Source organism: Hippocampus bargibanti, linkage group LG17 (assembly GCF_051943395.1).
Source record: "Hippocampus bargibanti isolate YZ-2025 linkage group LG17, ASM5194339v1, whole genome shotgun sequence".
NCBI lineage: Eukaryota > Metazoa > Chordata > Actinopteri > Syngnathiformes > Syngnathidae > Hippocampus > Hippocampus bargibanti.
The window spans coordinates 4,420,682-4,437,500 of record NC_142750.1 but is presented as its reverse complement, the minus strand read 5'-3'; the positions used below and the strand labels follow the sequence as shown (position 1 = coordinate 4,437,500).

The window sequence follows — 16,819 nt, the reverse complement described above, 5'->3', positions numbered from 1 at the left end:
TCACCTCATACATCACGCTCGCGATCCAGCGCACGGTGGCAAAATGAGGGATTTGGTGGCCCACTCCCATCTGAGCTCAAATGTGAGCCCGGCATCAGACATATTGAAGCTTCTCTAACTCCTGCCGCCATGTTTCCTCTATCGGTTTTGACCCGTTGGGATCAACAACAGAGCTTGTATGACAGTAGCCCGCGAACCATTTTTTACATATTTGTTTTCAAGGGGAAGTCAACCTCCACCCAAACAAAAATAAAATATAAAATAAATCTAAATTAAATCATGTAATGCTTCACCCGCCTGACACCAGTTCCCACTTAGTGACTGGGTGTGACGAACTCATTCACTGCCATTCACAAATTTATTCGGGAATCGAAAATATGACATAGAGCGTAATTCCCCAATTTGTTTGGGTTTTGTTTTTTTTCTCGTTTGGGTGCAGATAACTGGATGGATATCTAGCTATCCATAGCTAGCTATCAACCTAGCTAGCTATCTACCGTATTAGCCATCTGGCTGGCTAACTATCTAGGGAACTATTTATTAGCTAACTATTGGCAAGCTAGCTAGCTTTCTATCTATTTGAGTTATTCTGCGTTGAGTGAACGCTGGCGCGTGTGGCTGCCGCTGCTCACCCTGTGACTGTAAAGTGACGTTAAAAGGCGCTTCTAAAGGAAATGTATTATTATTATTATTATTATTATAAAGCTCTGGCCATTGCCTCTGGCAATATTTTTCCCTCCACAAGGGGGCAGCATTTCCCTTTCTTCCATGTCAGCACTTTTTTCCAGCTTTGGCTGTTATTAAAGCGCTATAAAAACCAATATGTATGTATTGCATTGTATTTTGAACCGCCACCCTCATTTCAAGCTCATAGAACTTCAGACCCATATCATTTAGGAATTAACTCTTTTGTTCTGATGAAAGAAGAGAATCTAAGGTTTCTTACGCTGCATTGAATGTTTATGTACTCCTAAAACTCAATATTCTGTGGGTCCTGGAATTCGAGTGACAATGACAAAAACACTTGCACTGGAGTGGACACATTTTCGTACATCGTCTGGCTGTGAATGAATAGATTAACTACCAAATGGATTAAAAATCAACTAAATGGATGGATTAATGATGACGGCATGAAAATTATTCTTTCAGGAGCATCAAGATTTTTAGCTGAGGCATATGAACCAAACAGCGGGAGGGCGGTGGCCATAGATAAGTGCGCAAGTAGCCGTGTGTGATTAATCAGGGATAGCTAAAGCCTAATTCAAGCCCCAATCAATTAGTTCAAGGCTCATTATCTAGTCTACACACCACCTGGAGAGCACTGAAGCCACTCGCCCAGTGTGGACAAAAGTTGTAGGATGTCTCACACACACACACACACACACACACACACACACACACACACACACACACACACACACACACACACACACACACACACACACACACACACACACAATGTTGGGCCAATTGCACATTGGGATGAAAATGTCTGTCTAAGTAGGGAGAATAAAGAGCCTCAGGGCTTCGCTTTACATTTACAAGAAGACGACGGATTAAAGGTGGTGGTGCGAGCCAATTACACTTCGCCGGACCCGCGCTGACATCGAAAGAGCAAAAAAAAAAAAAAAAAAAAGAAGATGAAGAAGGCTTAGGGAGCTCAGCGGCAGAGAAAAGGCCGCCGACGACAGACGGCAAAAGGACGGCGAAGGAGAGATTGTCTCCGAGGTGCGAGGATGAGCGAGGGGGGTTGAGGCAATTGTACGGATGGTTGCAACGCAAACGAAGGTGTTAAGAAGAGAAAGAAAGCAAGGTGGCGTAGGGTTGGATTTATCAGAGGCGAGAGGAATCCAATGTCAGACACCTCCCTCGGGATATATATAAAAAAAAAAAAAAGCTTCGGCGACGACTCCGAGCGCCGCAACTGTGCGGAAAACCTTGGGGTGAGAGAGCAGGAAAGCACGCCAAGGTCAAGTCAACAAAACAGTCCAGTTTATTAATAAAAAAGGCAACCTACTGCACAGTTGGGCCGAAATTGTTCTGTGTTGCTATCACGACATAAACAAGAACTCTGGTGAGAGTTTCTAAAATGCAAAATCACCAATTTGGCACACAGTGATACTGTGGCTTACGAACTTAATTGGTTCGCAGACAGAGTGTGTAAGGCGAAAAGTGTGTATCCCAAAAATTAATTTCCCATAGGAAACCATTAAAATGAGAATAATCTGTTCCCGGGTCACCATAAAACGTAATTTAAAACTAAATAAGCCTTAAAACTACACAAAATATACCTTATTTTATGTATAATAAATGTGCTACGGCAGGGGTGTCAAAGTCATTTTTTGCCGCGGGCCACATTGTAGTTATGGTTTCCTCTCGAGGGCCGTTATGAATTTGGGAAACCCATTAGAATGTTTAAATCCCTTCAAATATTACATATAGAGCACACAGCAAATTAATGAATAACTCGTTTTCAAATCTGAAGTCAACAATAATGACTTTTATTGTGGTTGACATCCAAAAATATGAAAATTTGGCTCAGATTTTAGCAATCATTATGGAATTTAACAAGTTTGATTTGCTTTCGCGGGCCGAAAAAAATGATGTGGCGGGCCGGATTTGGCCCGCGGGCCCTGACTTTGACACCTGTGTGCTATGGTATTATAATGAAAGAAATAAACTGTACTTTATAATAAAGTCGTCTTATTTATCTTTGTGATGGTAGTTGATGGCTTGATGGAATGGATAGCTTTTAGCATAAAGTGTCTCAAGGAGCTCTGGGTTTTACATCTTGGAAGTTGTGATATTGCAACAGCAACAGATGCAAGCAAACACACTAGAAACATCATTAATAGCTGGTTCTCTTGCTTGTCTTCATTTCAAATTGAACTGATGGCTAGTGCGGGTTATTTGTGGAGCCTGATTGATGAGAATTTTAACCTTGCAGTCTACACTCTGCCTTTGAACTATCAAAGTTAAAACGAGTCCAAATTTCACGGTTTCCTATCCGTTTTGTCATTCCCTCTCCGTCGTCTGCCAGTCTATTTAATGTTTAAACCATTGATTGATTCAGACATAGCACTACTGAAGGCCTAACGACACCACTGCAAAAAAATATATGTCTTCAAAAGTTCATATCCTGCATCCATCTGCTTTATGAACTTCAAGTTTGGTGGCAATTGGACAAAATCTCTCAGTCAAACGACAACAACGCTAACATTGAAACAACAGTCTCTCAAAATCATGGCTGTTAACAGCAAATCAAAAACGTTCACTTTCAGGCACACTTCAGTGTAACATGAAGTAAATATTCTATAACGCCAAGCAGGTCAAAGACTAAATAAGCCACGGTCGTGCTCTTTTGCTCAGACAGCGCCGCCTAAGATAGCCACGACTCCAGGGTCCAAAGGGTGAATTTTTAATGGAGCGAGGACGTGCGTAGCACTTAACGAGGCTCTCATTCACCGTAATGTGTGGAGCAGCTGGAGATTTTGTCAATGAAGATGAATTCTGAGAGTTAAAGGGGCTCTCAAATAAAGGAAGAACATTGACAAAAGTGGGGGCGGTGAGTTGCGACTCGTAAAAACTCAGATCATTGAAATGAACACAAAAGTCAGCTCATGTTCTGTTGCCATAAAAAATGCTTACATATACAGTAAAGTCTCGTTATATCGATATCGGAATGTATCGATAGTCCCGGTTATATCGATACTATTTCTATGCACGCACGGAGAAAATTACATGCAAACAGGGTCGGATATATCGATAGTCCCGGTTATATCGATATTTTTTCGGACTCCCTTGAATATCGATATAACGAGACTTTACTGTATTTCTTAACTCATTGACTGCCATTTTGGAATTTATTCAGGAATTGAAAATATGACAGAGCACCATTCCCGAATTAGTTCTGGTTTTGTTTTTCATTGCTTGAGTGCCGATAAAGCGCTTAACAGATATCTGGCCAAGTTTTTCGCTTCCACAAGGGGGCAGCATTTCACTTTTTTCCCATGTTAGCGCTTTGTTCCAGCTTCAACTGTTGTTAAAGCGCTATATAAACTATATTTTGGACAGCCGCTCTCATTTCAAGCTCATATAACTCCAGAACCATATGATTTAGGAATCAACGCTGTTGAAATAAGAGAGTCTAGGATTTCTAGCGCTGTACTGAATGTTTATGTAGTAATTTTATGAAAAATGCTTGCATAAAACAGTTTTGATGCTATGTTACAAAAACAACTAAATATATATATTTTTCAATTGTTCCAATTTGTTTTTTTTTAATTTCTATTTCATCAGGATATTTAGATTAAAATAAAAAAAGGACGAATGGATGAGACTTTCAAAAATTACACAGCTCTATTGCACATTTAAAGCACCATATAAACCAATATGTATGTATTGCACTGTATTTTGGACGGATGCCCTCATTTCAAGCTCATATAACTCCAGACCCATATCATTTAGGAATTAACTCTTTTTTTCTGGTGAAAGAAAAGAGTCTAAGGTTTCTTACGCTGCGTTAAATGTTTATGTAGTCCTAAAACTCAATATTCCGTGGGTCCCAGAATTCCAGTGACAATGACAAAAACCCTGGCGCTGCAGTGGGTGCATTTTTGCACGTCTGGCAGTCAATGAGTTAACAGCAAGTGCCTGATAATAATAATAAGGATACATTTCATTTATCAGCGCCTTTCAAAACTCTCACGGTCACTTTATAGTCACAGGATAAGTTTTTCTGTGTGTGAGCAGCCGCAGTGACACGCGCCAGCCTTCACTCAACCCGGAAGTAACTCAAATAAAATAGTAAGAGAAATAGATAGAAAGCTAGCTAGCAAGTCAATAGATAGCTAATAGCTAGCCAGCTAGATAGCTAGCCAGCCAGCCAGAAAGCGATTGTAAGGTATTCTGTTGACTTTCATTGATGCGTGATGTTTATTCCTCAGTCGAAAAGGAAGAGCGATTAATCGCTTCAAACTGTCTCGCAGCTGCCCTTAAGATGAAATGATGCTATCTATTTTTTATTTTATTTTTTATTTTTAGTACCTGACCTTCTCACATCAGCATCCTCTACCCCCCACCACACCCCCGACACACACACACACAGTAACCACCTCGCCTCTGTTAATGAGCAACGTCCCAATGCGGTCCATCATAGACTCATTACAGGAAGGCCGGTCAGGCTGTATTTTAATAAACAGACCAAGACGGCGAGCTTCCGCGTAAACACCAGCAACCTTGAGGAGGCCAAATTACAGTAAAGTCTCGTTATATCGATATCGGTTATATCGATAGTACCGCTTATTACGATACTATTTCTATGAACGCAAGGAGAAAATTACATGCGCGCAGGGTCGGATATATCGATAGTCCCGGTTATATCGATATTTTTTCCGACTCCCGAGAATATCGATATAACGAGACTTTTTATTTCGGCCCAAATTCGTTATGCTGATGAGGTGATACCGGTGGGAGTGGGGCAAATAGGCCAGTCGTTAGTCAGGAATGTAGGAACAATCAGTGGGGCCACAGGGAGTGGTCCTCTGCTCCCCCCCAACCTGATAGTAGGGACATATCATAGCTGTGTCCGGCGCCACCATGTCTGGACATTAGGGATACAGTAAAGTCTCGTTATATCGATATTCAAGGGAGTCCGAAAAAATATCGATATAACCGGGACTATCGATATATCCGACCCTGTTTGCATGTAATTTTCCGTGAAAAAATATCGATATAACCGGGACTATCGATATATCCGATATTGATATAACGAGACTTTACTGTATATAAATAGGGCCGATACGACCAGTCAGACTTTAATTCGCTAACGAAGCCTCTTGGATAGGAGGCGAAACGTCCGAAACCTTCAAATTTGTACAGATGACGGCTGAAGAAACCTTCTCATCGATTCAGACACTGATGTATATAAGATTGTAACTTGATATGTTCCGTAGCTAATACACACATTTTTAACATAATTTTATTGTAGCTTGATCACAAATAAGACAACACCGCACGCCGCCCCCCGACCTAGGTACACGTTGTCCTATGGTCGCACTGTTGCGCAATAAGTCGCGCTTCATTAAAACCAAATTTCATCCGCGCTCTTTTTTTTTTTTTTTTTTTTTTTTTTTTTTTTTTTTTTTTTTTTTTTTTTACAAGCACGGACGCGGCCGGAACCGCCAGGGAAATACAATTCCATTCCATTTGGAGGTTATCTTAATATACGAGCTTGTCTCCGCCACGCTGCACGGCAGTTACGAGGCGGCCAAACACCCGCAGCATGGCAATATCACTCGGGCGCCTTTTCAGCGCACAAAGCAATTAGCAGACTGACTGACTGAAAGTGCGTAAGTGTATGTGTGTTTGTGTGTGTGTTTACCTCCACTAAAATCAGCATCCGATGTTATTAACACAGTGTTCACTGTGGATTACGGTTAGTTTGTTTGTTTGTTTATCGCTCGCCTAATCGTGATGACAATCCTCAAGCAAAGGAATGAAGCGCCACAAAATGGCGTCCGCAAGCAGGTAAAAAAAAATGGCTTCCAAATCAGTCAGGATTTCAAAGAAAAAAAATGAATAACTCACTTAGTCATGACAAATGGAGTCCGATCAAGTCCGATCTCTCCGCGTTGGCGCTCCTCGGCTTGCTATCTGTCGCCGCCTCTGTGACGCCCGATCGCTCTTTGCGCCGCTATCCATCCACCCCGGAGGCCCCGAGCACCCTTCACCTGTCAAATGCGAGAGGATGACTGAGGTTGAGCGTGACGGATGTGTGGGACACGTATCTGTAATAGTGTCTTACTCGGAAGATGATAAATAGACTTGAAATTGTAACGTTTTGTCATTCACACACACATCGCACTATGCTACACTATGTGGCGTCGAATGCGTTAGCTGAGCAAGATGGTCACTCAATTTGATCTCCATGTTTAATTTGCTAACTAAAACATCCTAATTCTGTCCCCAATTATCTCATTCACAGTTAGACATGTGCCAGGGTTTTTGTCATTGGCACTTGAATTCCAGGACCCACAGAACATTGAGTTTTAGGACGACATAAACATTAGACATTCATATTGGTTGATATGACTTTTAGTGTATAGTATTTGATTATTAATGTGAGTTTTGGGGAAAACGCATTGTCAATCTCGTTGGCTATATATGAGCTACCTAGCTAGCTAGCTACCTAGCTAGCTCCCTAGCTAACTATTAGCTAGCTACCTAGCTAACTATTAGCTAGCTATCTAGTTCGATATTAGCTAGCTACCTAGCTAGCTATTTGCTATATATTAGCAGTCTAGCTGGCTATCTCGCTGGCTATATATTAGCTATGTATCCGGTTAGCTATCAGCTATATATTAGCTAGCTTTCTATCTATTTGAGTTACTTCCGGGTTGGTGAACGCTGGGACGTGTGGCTGCCGCTGCTCACCCACAGAAAAAGATATCCTGTAACTGTAAAGTGACCTTGAGAGTTTTGAAAGGCGCTTATAAATGAATAAATATAATAATAATAATAATAATAATAATAAATGAATAATTATTATTATTATTTATCAATATTTATTTTGTTGTTTTTGTAACATAGCATCATAATACTTTATATACTTTATACAAGCATTTTTCATAAAATTACTACATAAACATTCAGTACAGCGTTAGAAACCTTAAATCTTCTTTAATCCGACTTAATTCTTAAATTACAGTATATGGGTCTCGAGTTATATGAATTTGAAATGAGGGCGGCTGTCCAAAATACAATTTATATCGCGCTTTAAAAACAGGTGAAGCTGGAACAAAGCGCGAACATGTGAAAAAGGGCAAATGCTGCCCCCTTGTGGAAGGGAAAAACATTGCCAGAGGTCTGACCAGTGCTTTCTCGGCACCTAAGCAAGAAAAAACAAAACCCGAACAAAAAATGGCAATGGTGCTCTGTCATATTTTCAATTCACAAATAAATTTGTGAATGAGTTAAAATGCCATTAATCTTTTCTATTGGCAATGTACTTTTCGTGGCATGTGCCTTGGCGAATCGGGGGCAGTAGAATGTCTATATCTTTAAAATAACCCGCTTTTACTGACATTTTCTTCATTCCATGCATATCAGGGTTATAAAGTCTCCTTTTGAATAAGACAGATAAGTAAAACTATCGACTGTTTGCCAACGTTCATTTCAAAGCAATTGACCTGGTGCACAAATAGACATTCTATTAGCAGCAAGGCAGGAGTCTTTGACCTTATCAACAGAAATGTCATTGCTTCATCTTCTTGGGCAAAAATAAACAATAAGAAAAATTATGAGTATAAATGAAAATAAATATATTAAAAAAAATGTGCGAAAGAGCCGTTGAATTTTTGAAAGTCTCATCCATTTGTCTTTTTGATTTTAACTCATTCACTGCTATTCACATAGTTATTCCAGAATTGAAAATATAACAGAGCGCCATTCCTGAATTTGTTTGGGCTTTGTTTTTTTCATGCTTGGGTGCCGATAAAGCGCTGGTCAGACCGTTGGCAATGTTTTTCCCTTCAACAAGGGGACAGCAACAGTGTTTTGTTCCAGCTTCAGCTGTTGTTCAAGACCTTTATTAACCAATATGTCTTTAATATAATAATAATAATAATAATAATAATAATAATAATAATAATAATAAATTTCATTTATTAGCGCCTTTCAAAACTCTCAAATTCACTTTATAGTCACGGGGATAAGTTTTCCTGTGGGTGCGCAACGGCAGCCACATGGACCTGCGTTCACTCAATCCGAAAGTAATTCAAATAGATAGAAAGCTAGCTAGCTAGCTAATAGATAGCCAATAGATAGCTAATAGATAGACAGCTAGCTAGGTAGCTGTATAATTAATAGATAGCCTGCATGATAGCTAGCGAGCCAGCCAGATAGCTAATATATAACAAAAAGATAGCCAGCTACTAGCTGGCAAATAGATAACTAATAGATAGATAGCGAGATAGCTAATAGAGAGCAAATAGACAGCTAGCTAGGCAGTTTTTCTGTGGGTGAGCAGCGGCAGCCGCATGCGCCAGCGTTCACTCAACCCGGGATAACTCAATGTATTGCATTGTATTTTGGACAGCTGCCCTCATTTCAAGCTCATAACTCCAGATCCATATAATTTAAGAATTAACAATGTTTTTCTGATGAAAAAATGCTTGATTAATTGCTATTTTTTAAGTCACTTGCGTCCAATGAGCACAAGTTTGTCTACCCCTTTTGTCATCTATCCTTGGAACTACAAAAAAAAGGAACCGCTTCAAAATAACTGGATAAATAAAGAACAATATCTCACATTTCTCCTCCCATAAAAACTGTCAAATCTGAGATCTCGAACCCCCATTAAAAAAATCCCTTTTCCTTCACAATGAGACAAGGGGGGCTCGTCACGCCGCCGGCCCAATGCGTCAAGTGAATGATGGGGAGGTGAGGAGAAGAGGAGGGAAGCAGTGACAGGCTTGTACTGCATGCAAAACAAGGCCAGTGCGCACACACATTCCTGTTTCAACTCCGGATAAAGAGTGAGGACCACCGTTGCTGATAAGTATTGAGAAGGACTAGTGTTACATTTGAAGACTAAATGTCACCGCGTTTGGACTTGAAAACTGAAATAACAGCATGAGTGAGGTTACTGAATGGATACATTCAAAGTCCTCACCCGTGTAGTGAATTTGGTTAAAATATCATATTACTTTTTGTGGTAGAAACTTTTTCCTCTCGTTAACCACGCACACACACAGATAAACACACACAGTGAGTAAAAAGTGAAATGAAAATGCACACCAAAAAAAAAATCATTTTGGGTGAATTTGTGAAGACCTCTCTGAAACTTTAACAGATTCATATAGAGACCCTCTAGAAGCCTTTAGAATGAAAAACTTGTGAGGACCGGTTAAAATTGTCCTCACTCCGTACAGTATAAAATCTTAGTGGTCCTCATAAGACTAGTCATACACACACACACACACACACACACACACACACACACACACACACACACACACACACACACACACACACACACACACACACACACACACACACACACACACACACACACACACACACACACACACACACACACACACTATCAAATTCACATTCTATCCAATGTGTGAGGAAAGTCAGACAGACAGACAGAGACAGTCTGACTCAAGTTAACAAAAGCATTGGTCAAAAAATAATAATAATATCTGGATCCCGGTGATAACGTTGTATAATCCATTCTTTTTATTGTGAGTTTATTTAATAAGGATAAGAATCGCAAAGGACCCGACATTATAATTTATTTTCCTCCGATAGAGAGGCTATCAACACGCAGACATGACAACCATCATTTGGTGGAAAGAAAAAAAAAAAAAACACTGCTGCACAATATGATATCCATCCAATGTGCTATGGTATTATAATTAAAGAAATGAAATGTACAGTATAATAAAGTCATTTTATTTACCTTTGTTGTGGTCGATGGCTTGATGGAATGGATAGCTTTTTTGCATAAAGTGTCTCAAGGAGCTCTGGGTTGTACATCTTAGAAGTTGTGATATTGCAACAGCAACAGATGCAAGCAGACACACCAGAAACTTCATTAATAGCCGATTCCCTTGCTTGTATGGTCTCTTCAAATTGTCCAGATGGCTTATGCGGGTTACTTGTGGAGCCTGATTGATAGGATATTTCAACCTTGCAGTCTACACACTGCCTTTGTCCAAATTTCACTGTGTCCAAATTTCACTGTTTTCTATCCATTTTCTCACCATTTCATTTTTTTTTCACTTTTGTTTTTTTGTTTCAAGCTCTGTCGTCTCCCTTTCGTGTGTGTTTGTTTCTGTAACCGCAATCACGTGCGGCTTCACAGATATCACTGTACTGCGTACCCCTTTGAACTCTTCAACAGTAGCCAAAATGGAACTGTATAGTGCCACTTATTTTAACCTTGCAGTCTACAGTCTGTCTTCTGAACTATCAATAAAGTTGGCTAGCATTTCAGGAGCTCAAAAAACCATTGTGGAGCTCCGTGCGTTTCCCGAAAAATAGTTCGTATGCCAAGATTATATTCTCGTGAATTTAACGTTCGTAAGGCAAAAAGTTTGTTAGCTAAAGTGTTCGTAAGTCGAAGTATCACTGTAATCGCAAAATGGCATTTATAGGATAGGTGATAAACGAAATGAAAATCATCACGATAACTTGTCATCAACAATTACAATATCACAATTTCTGTTCTGAATCTCCTGTCCCACGTAAATCCGTGTCAATTCCAAGCCGCGACAGTTCCACATACGCTCTGCGCAGACGCTGCTTTCTTCTCATGGCGGGCTCATCAAGCCATGCATCCATCCATTTTGAATATGAACGCAATGGAAACAAATGGATAAAGCATTTTGTTTGTAAATAGCCATCTGCAACGGTGCACTAAGGCTTACTCATCGATACCAGCTGGCCGAGGCACGATTGACTTGGCGGGTACGATAACACGACGCGCATCAACAAGTTAGCCGGTTTGTGAGTCATCCCTATAGCACACGGCCTCATTGGTCGCATTGGAAGGAAAACTTGAGTTACTTTGACATTTTTTAAAGTAATTTCTTTTTGCATCCAGTTGAGAATTAACATTTTTGAGAACCGAGTGTTCAGACTGTGGATGACAGTCACGTCACACCAGACGTCCACATGTCCACTTTGGTTTCACGCGTAATAAGGCGAAACTGTTCATCGGGTTTATTAGCTATCTAACTGGCTGGCTGGCTATCTAGCTAGCTATCTATTAGCTATATGGCGATCGAGCTGGATAGCTTTCTAGCTAGCTAGCTACCTATCTTTTGGCTATCTAGCTGGCTAACTATCTATTAGCTATATGGCGATTGAGCTGGATAGCTTTCTGGCTATCTAGCCATCGGCTATCTAGCCATCGGCTAACTAGCCCTCGGCTAACTAGCCATCGCTAACTAGCCATCGGCTAACTAGACATCGGCTATCTATCTATCAGCTAGCTCGCTGGCTATCTATTCTATCGATTTGAGTTATTTTGGGGGGTTGGCGCATGTGGCTGCCGCTGCTCACCCACAGAAAAAACTTTTATCCTGTGACTGTAAAGTGACCTTGAGAGTTTTGAAAGGTGCTTAGAAATTAAATGTATTATTATGTGGTCGCATCGGACACATGCTGTACAGTATGGAACATTTTGGTCTTGACTTCCCCTTTAAGCATATTGTATAAAGCATCAATAAAGGTGAAAATTAAAATTAAAATGTACTCAAAAATTAATTTAAAAACGAAATTAAAAAAAGAATTACTATTTTTTAAATAGACTACAGAATGACCACTCCACAAAAGCCTTAAAACCTTAAAAAAGATAACCTGCATGGAAAATTAACGGATGGATGAAAACCAAAATTGATCCACTTCAGCACATTCGGTTTCCATCTTTTGAAATAACGCTTTCTAAGCTTGAAAAGAATAAATATTTGCTCACTACGGTATTTGATGTACGCGCATATCAATACCCATACAAAATCCATATGGGGATCGATCCGCCTGTAACTACTGTGAAGTATACACATTGTGCATTATTTGAGGAACTGCTGATGCATCACGCTCGCGGCGAGGTTCTTTTTTCGGCGACCCCTCCCTGCGGTGCCGGTCACCGTCCCGATGACCTCAGGGGGTCCTGGACTGCGCACCGCCGGGTTGGCCTTTAGTGACATTTGTCATGTTTATCCAGTGTAAGCAAACAACAGCGCTTGTGTACGTGTGTGTCTTTTGACCTCCGTTCAGCAGCGAATAATGAGAAGCAGAAAGGGCCTCCTCAAAGGCCAAACGCACATTCCTATGTTGTCCGGAATGTTTCTATACAAACAGTGAATGCACGCCTGCCACCCCCTACTGTTTTGTGGTTCACTATTCACAAATTCAGCTATACATATTTTTTCTGTGTGTATATATATATATATATACACACACAGTGAAGTCTCGTTATATCGATAGTACTGCTTATTACGATACTATTTCTATGAACGCAAGGAGAAAATTTACATGCCGCAGGATCGCATATATCGATAGTCCGGTTATATCGATATTTTTTTCAGACTCCCGAGAATATCGATCTAACGAGACTTTACTGTATATATACAGTAAAGTCTCGTTATATCGATATTCAAGGGAGTCCGAAAAAATATCGATATAACCGGGACTATCGATATATCCGATATCGATAAAACGAGACTTTACTGTATATATATATATATATATATATATATATATATATATATATATATATATATATATATATATATATATATATATATATATATAGTGGGGCCTTGGCTTTCAAACTTAATCGGTTCCCAGACAGAGTGTGTAAGGCAAAAAATGTGTATCCCAAAAATTAATCTCGCATAGGAAACCATTAAAATGAGAATAATCCTTTCCCAGGTCTCCATAAAATATAATTTGCAACTAAATAAGCCTTATAACTACACACAATATACCTTATTCTATGTATAATAAAGGTCGGCTGAGGTGCTGTTCGGTCGTGTGCTTTGGTGTTCTTCCGCCGAAGATTACTCCGACAACCGTGGTGGGTGTGTATCCCGTAAAGTAGTGCTTAATCTAAGGTTTAATTTTCATAAATATATGTTCCTAAACCGAAAATTTCGTAAGGCAAGGTGTTCGTGAACCGAGGCCCTACTGTATATACACGTGTGTATGCGTGTGTATGAGTGTGTGTATAAAATGAATGTGTATATATATATATATATATATATATATATATATACATATTAGATATGTGTGTGTATATATTCTAGTTTCTGTATGATTGTGGGGACACAAACCTATATGTGTGTATGCATACACACACACACACACACACACACACACACACACACACACACACACACACACACACACACACACACACACACACACACACACACACACACACACACACACACACACACACACACTTACAGTATACACACATACACACACATCTACAGTATACACACACGCAAATATATATATATACATATGACAGTATGTGTCAACTTCTCAGCATGGTCACAAAAAAACAAACACTTCCACTTATTCGAATAATTGGTGTCAAGGAAGTCTGTCTCTACTGAGAGTCTGAATGTTAATGAAGAATTAAGATTAGATTGGGTTGTTTATGGAAATTGCGGAGAATCACTATCAGGTACACGTACATATGCAAATCAGCACCAAAAAAAAAATTTAAAAAAAAAAAAAAATCACATTTTCATCAGGCTTTTATTTTTAAGGGTTATGCTGTCAAATGAGTTAGAAATTATACAAAAGTGATTTGGGTTCCAAAGTTAATGGTATCATTATGGTTGCAATTATAAACATTTTGCAGGGGGCGTCAATGACCCGCAATTTGCGGCAAATCTTGCTCCTTCTCCCCCAGTTACTGCATTTGTCCTCCAACAATGATTTTGTCTTTGTTGATCTCATTGCCGGCGATCGTCTGGATGACGCTTTTCGCTGGGGCTGCCGGTTCCCCCGTGGCCAATTTCAGCGCCACAAATTAAACTGTCATAACGGCCATAACGACAATTAATGAGCGGGATCGGGCGCTGGAATCTGCATGGGCGAGCACCTTCAGGCTCTCACGTAGAGAGCAGGGTGTGCGATATTTTATTTTATTTTTTTTTTTTTCATTTTTGATGATCAATTCAGGAATTTTGTAACAGGGGTGCGATTGTAGTGAACGCAGCTGCTTCAAAGCAACAAAGACATGTCAGTGGAGGTCAAAGATTATGCATTTTTCCTTTCATATTGACAAATTGATCGAACCTTTTGGGAGACTAAAAGTGGATTATTTGTTCACTGCAAGTAATAATAATAATAATAATAATAATAATAATAATAATAATAATAATAATAATAATAAATACATTTCATTTACAAGCACCTTTCAAAACTCTCAAGGTCACTTTACAATCACAGGATACAGTCGCTAATAGTTAGCTACCTCGCCAGCTAGATAGCTAAATTATAGTGAGCTAGATAGCTAGCAAGCCATCCAGACGTCTAATAGATAGCAAATAGATAGGTAGGTAGCTAGCCAGCTAGCTAATAGATACAGTAATAATAATAATAAAATTTCATTTATAAGCACCTTTCAAAACTCTCAAGGTCACTTTACAGTCACAGGATACAGTCGCTAACAGATAGCTACCTCGCCAGCTAAATAGCTAGATAGCAAGATAGCTAGTGAGCCAGCTAGACAGCTAATAGATAGCAAATACATAATAATAATAATACATTTCATTGATAAGTGCCTTTCAAAACTCTCAAGGACACTTTACAGTCATGTAATTTTTTTGTGCGGGTGAGTAGCGGCAGCCATTCGCGCCAGCGTTCACTCAACCAGGAAGTAACTCAAATAGTTTACAGTCACAGGATACAGTTGCTAACAGATAGCTACCTAGCCAGCTAGATAGCTAGTGAGCCAGCTAGACAGCTAATACATAGCAAATACAAAGTTAGGTTAATTAGCTTGCTAGCTAGCTAAACTGTCATAAATAGTTTATTTTTATTATGAACTGCACAGACACCTATATGACTACGGCGACAGTGCGGCCATATTGGATGTGGCAAAGTGATGGAAATGGTGAATATGATTTGTCTTTGAGGGTGTATCATCAAGCTTGAAGACCCCCAAAAAAACTTGTCCATTAGGGATCATTAATGTGAAACAGTAACATTTTTACAAAAATGCACATTAGGTCTGTTGTAAACAGATGTTTATGAAGAAAATAAGTCCTTCAATGTTTACAAATTTCATCACTGGTTCCCAAAAACTAATAGATTTTTAATTGTGATTCTTTTAAAACTCAATATTATCTTGAATATTTGGGGGGAAAACATAGCCATTGATTCTAACTCCCTTTCACGTATGAAAAAGTGGCCTTTGCCTTTCTTTCCAGGGGAGCTGCACAACACCGCCGCTGACAGGAGTACAAATAAATTGAGCATTAGCCAAAATGGTGATTAACGCATGGTGGACTGTAATGCTAAATGCCTCCATAGAACGTGGCGAAGACGCGCTCTGATCGTGAGAGACAAAAATGGCACCCACTGAAAATTAATGACTTCGTTTTATGGCGCAAGGTGCGTGTGTGTGAGTGGGTGAAGAAGTTTGCTCAAGTGACTCTTTGTGAGAACGAATGATATCTGCACATGCTTTTTCGCTGATAATCAAAACATTATTTATTTAATTACAGTTCAATTTCAACGACCAGTCATATGATTGCATAACTGTATCGGTAATTTGCATTCATCTGGACTATTTTCCCCAAACATCAAATTACATCTTTCGAAGTGTTGTTAAGGTTTTGCTCTTATCGGGTATCCTCAACAAGGCCGCCAAAATAAAAGGAAAAGTATTCCACAGCAAATTTCAACCGTAGATTTATGTTTCGTTTAATACCTGAGAAAGGCAGACATTTTTTTTTACTAGATCTTATAAAAATGACACACCTGATAGCTTCGCAGCTTCTGCCTGTGGGTTGTCAGCCATCTTGTCCAGGAATGGGGGGGGGGCCTCAGGGGGGGGGGGGCATCGGCGACATTTTGGACATCTGGCTCCTTGTCATTTGTCTGGACGACACACACACACGCACACACCCGCATCCATAAAGTTTGCAAAGTCAAGATGGACGGCATGGGTATAGAAATGGAAGTTATGATTTCGGATTGGCCTTGAATGCAACATTGCATTCTATTTCATCTGTGTAAGTTCTCAGTCGTACAGGAGTGGTAGATGGATGAAAAGTTTATT

General features: G+C 39.7%; 1 long non-coding RNA gene across 1 annotated transcript in view; it reads right to left on the bottom strand.

The window, feature by feature from the left end:
* Positions 1 to 16,599, bottom strand: part of LOC148885324 (uncharacterized) — a 141,852-nt gene extending 125,253 nt beyond the window's left edge. Inside the window, exons 1-2 of the long non-coding RNA XR_016118023.1 lie at positions 16,519 to 16,599; positions 6,589 to 6,731 (exon numbers count right to left, since the gene is read on the bottom strand). This is a non-coding gene — a long non-coding RNA (uncharacterized LOC148885324). The remainder of the gene's footprint in view (positions 1 to 6,588; positions 6,732 to 16,518) is intronic.
* Between the last annotated feature and the right edge of the window lie 220 nt (positions 16,600 to 16,819).